Below are 4,830 nucleotides of genomic sequence, written 5' to 3'. Positions count from 1 at the left end.
CTCTTTCTCTTGGTCGGCTTGGTTTCCATGTGTCAGCCCGATTCCTAAGCTGCACAAAGAAGGGCACTCAGTGTGCCGCAGAATAACCAAAGGGGGAACCCTGAGTTATTCTGTACACAGAATGCTGAAAATGCATTCAAAACTGCATAAATGACACATCTTTGCCATGATGTCCTCCACTGATCCTTATAAGTGTGTGCATGCATGCCCTTTGCTTCTTACATATTGCTGAAGTACTATAATAGTATCTTGTAGCTGTCTAACATTTTCCAGTTCAACAGATTTGCTTTACGTCAGACCTGGCGGACATTGCATAACACTCTCGTGCAACAGTATCCATGCCTACCATTCTGGTTTTGTTTACACAGAGAATCATCTAAGTTTCAAACTATATTGTAATCTCTCTTTGAACTTTTCAAAAGTTAAAACCAATGAAAACCGATCAACATCAGTGAGCTCGCAGCTCCAAGAGAACCCGAACAGATTCTTCCCCTCACTTCTCACTGTGTTAGTTTTCTTCTGACTTGCCCAAACGTAGCGCTGTTCTTGGCTGAGTTTCTGTCTTGCCTTTTCCTCTACTCCCACTCTGCATTGCTGCTATGTAAATTTTAAGTAAAACAATAAAACATAATTTTCTATAGTATTATCAATATGACAGCATCAATATTTTCTCCATAACTAGAAACAGTCCTGCTAACACATTCCACAAGGGATACTGATGTTATTTTTAGTCAATAGAGTGCAATATATGTGCTAATGTAGGATTTAAAGCAATAGAAAGTCAATTTTAAATTAATTTTATTTGCTTGTTAGTGTTTGGTTTTCCACTTACATTGCAGACCAGGAGTGGTATCTAAGTCATGCTCAGAGAAAACCCACTGAATGAAAGAAATTCAACATTTTCCTGTTATGAGTTTTCCTATCAGTGCATGCATTTCTGCTTGCCAGATGGAACAATGTCCCCCTCTTTCCCTCACATGCTGTTCTGAGGGTTCTCCCAACTCCCCAGACCTAATTGAGGGAGCGGGAACACGCAGGCACAAAGCCCTGGAAAGCCTTTTGCTGTTTAGTTGAATCTAGCCCAATGGGTGGTATTAAACTAAATTTTACTGAGGACAGAGTCAACAAACTGAAGCTCAATCCAGATAAGACTGAGGCATTGTTAGTGGGCCTATATCCATCCTAGACCAGATGGAGAGGAGGTTGCTTGCACTTGATGGGGTTACACTTCCTCTGAAGGTGCAAATACTTCTGGATCCATTGCTGTCACTTGCGGGTGGCCTCAGTGGTGCAGAGCACCTGCCTTCAGCTTCAGCTGGTTGCCCAGCAGTGCCCCTATCTAGACAGCAGTAGCCTAACTTCTGCCATCTATGCTCTGATAACCTCTAGATAAGATTACTGCTATGCATGGGGCTGAAGATAGTTTGTAAACTTCAGGTGGTGCAGAATTCAGCAGCCAGGTTGCTCATCAGGGCAAGATGGTTTGAGCATATAATTGGCTTGACTGCACTAGCTGCCAGTTAGTTTCCAGGCCCAATTCTGGAAGTGGGTTTTGACCTATAAAACCTTAAATGGCTCAGGACTACAATACCTCAAGGACCACCTCTCCCCATATGAACCAACCTAGGCCCTGTGATCATCATTAGAGGCCCTTCTTCAAAAGCCTCCTCCATGAGAGGTCCAGAAGGTGGCAACACAAGAGCAGGGCTTTTCTGCAGTGGCTCCCCATTTGTGGAATGCTCTCCTAAGGGAGGCATGCCTGGTGTCTTCATTACATATTTTTAGGCACTATGTGAAAAGATTTCTCTGTAACTAGGCCTTTGGCTGATTAACATTCTATGTCCTTTTTAATAATAATAATAATAATAATAATAATAATAATAATAAGCCTTCACTTAATGCATATGTATGCTTATATCTCACCAAATATTTTGTTCATCCAGCTCACGTTTCCTTTTCTCATTCTCACACTATAAGTAAAATTAACTTAGATGATGAGAAAAAGTTTAAATCAATAGCACATTTCCTGGTACTGGCAGTAGGAAACTGCCAACATCTATTGCCTGGGAGACAGAACATGATGGTTTAGCTAAGGAGGAAGAGAGAAATAGTGACACTAGGTGGAATTTTTAAGACTATTGAGAAAGGAGAAACAGTTGTTGGAACATGGTGTTGGGAAAGGCAAGGGATGAGGAAACTTGTTTATCTCAAGCCTTTTGACTGTATGTAGATATCAGCTTAGGACATTTGGCCACTTTTGCAGACATGACTTTGTAAAAGTCTTCCCACCTCTTGCACTGAGCTTCAAATACCCTCACTATAATTATTTTCTTTTAACACAGCACAATACATTGAAAGTTACACCATACTCTATGCTATACACTGCACTTTATTACACACAATATAAATTTCAGGCACGCAGTCCTACTTTTAATAATTTAAATGCCTACACCAAGTAGTTCCCATGATCTCATATTAAAATTGTGCACTTTTCTCCTTTAATTAAAAGAGAAGTCAAAGGACCAGATGTCATTTTGACTTGACTGCTGAGTTCATTTGACATCTTCTCTCTAGGTGGTGGTTGATAAATCTGTATACAGCCGATCTAATTAAACTGAAAGTTACACAGCAGTCAGAAAAAGGCACAAAGACAAACATGAAGAATGACTGTCACTATGAGTCAGGCTAACATTTTCAAGTAAAACAAAGCAAACTTTTCCCCTCTTTTACTTTGGCCAATAGTGAGAGACTGCTTGGAACATAATCAGTCTTCACAAATTAAAAGCTTGTAATAACAGATGCCAAACTTTTCTTTAAAAAATCTTTTGGTAAGTGGCAAGTTCAAAGAGTGAGAAAACAATCGCCAGAGCCATCCAGCAATCATTACTCAGTCTCAACTTCTATTGATTTCAAAGAGTTCTGCTTGAGTAGTGATTGAAGGAGTGAGACCTAAAATGAGATACTGTTGTGTGTTTAAAGAGAAAGAAGATACCTTTCTTCCAGGAATTATCCTTAATAATAAATCCTTTTACTTCCCATGGATTTTTTAGCTAGTATGGCATGCTTATTGTTGTTCTTTAATTAGGTCCTAGTCACAGTTGAAAATGCTCTGTGATTCTTCTTTGGGAATGACTATACAGGCAGGAGACTTGTGGTGGTTTATAAATACACCCCCCCATCTATGGGATCTGGGATTTCCACAATTGAAGGGCTAGGGAGGAATGGCGGTGGGGCTAGATATCTTTATCGGCGAAGGGTTTCGAGATGCAGTGATCCTCGAACCCCTTCCAACCTACACCCCATCCCAAGGGATGAGGGTAGGGAGAGCAAGGATTACACACCTCCGTCATTGGTGCTGTGCAATGCCAGGTCCATAGGCAACAAAACCGCCACCATGTGTGACTTTTTTGTCTTGCAGGGGATTGACCTGGCTTGCGTGATGGAGACCTGGGTACGGGAAGGCGAAGTAGTCTCCCTACATGACATAACACCCCCAGGTTTCTCTGTCCTCCATCAATCGCGGACTGTGGGTCGGGGGGGGGGGAGGAGTAGCGTTGTTATTCCGGGAGGATTGCTCTTTCAGAGCTCTGCCATCACCAGTGATCTCCGGCATTGAATGTGTTGGTCTTGTGTGGGGCACCAAGGAGAGCTTGGCTGTCTGGCTGGTGTACCGACCACCCAGCACACCTGCAGCCACCCTGTCAGACCTGCTGGAGGTGGTGGCGGGCTGGGCCTTGGAGTTCCCAAACCTACTGGTTTTGGGAGACTTAGGCGTCCATGCCGATGCCGCTCCCTCCTCACAGGCTCTGGACCTAGTGACTTCCATGGCAACACTAGGGCTCTCCCAGGTTGTTTTGGACCCCACTCATCAAGCAGGCCACATGCTGGATCTGATCTTTGGGGCTGGCATAGATGTGATCATGCTCCCCGCTGTGGAAGTGCCATGGTCTGATCACTACGCTCTGAAAGCCAAGATTGACTTCCCGCTCCTCCCCGGCTCAGGTGGCGAACCTATTTGGTCTCGCCCGTGAAAACTGATGGATCCTGATAGATTCCGACAAGCCTTGCGTAACCCTGCTCCTCCTGGCGACTTATTAGATGACCTTGTTGAGGACTGGAATAACCGGCTCTTGGCAGCCATTGATGAGATCGCGCCTAAGCGCCCTCTGCGACCCCGTCGAAACCGGGCCCCTTGGTTTACTGAGGAGCTCTGGAAAATGAAGCGGGATCTCAGACGGCTAGAGCGAGTATGGCGACGGACTCGTGACGGAGCCTCAAGAACATCTTATAGGACGCTTATAAAAGCCTATGAGATGGATATGAAAGCTGCTAAGAAATCTTACTTTGCAGCTTACATTGCATCCGCTAGCTCTCACCCGGCACAACTTTTTAGAATAATTAGGTCAATAACGTCCTTAGGAGGACAACCAAATTTAAGCACAAATTCAACCCACAGCTGTGAGGCATTTGCAAGTTTTTTTTGCGGAGGAAGTCCTGTTGCTCCGCTGTGACCTCCCTGCCAATTTAGATACAGTGACTGAACTGGAGGCCCCTCAACTGACTTCAGGTCCAGTGTTGGACCATTTCGATCGGATACTCCCTACTGATGTGGATAGATTCCTCCAAGCTGGTGGTAGGCCCACCACCTGCCTCCTTGATCCGTGCCCGTCTTGGCTGATTAGGGAGTGTCCAGATGTTGAGCGGACCCCCCTGGTTGAAATTATCAATTTGTCCCTTGACACGGGGACATCCCCAGGGGAACTGAAGGAAGCAGTGGTGTGTCCACTCTTAAAAAAAACTTCATTAGATCCCTTAGACCTATCCAATTGA

Source organism: Podarcis cretensis, assembly GCF_951804945.1.
Source record: "Podarcis cretensis genome assembly, chromosome: 1".
NCBI lineage: Eukaryota > Metazoa > Chordata > Lepidosauria > Squamata > Lacertidae > Podarcis > Podarcis cretensis.
The sequence above is the reverse complement of the archived record's forward strand: the minus strand, read 5'-3'. Positions refer to the sequence as shown.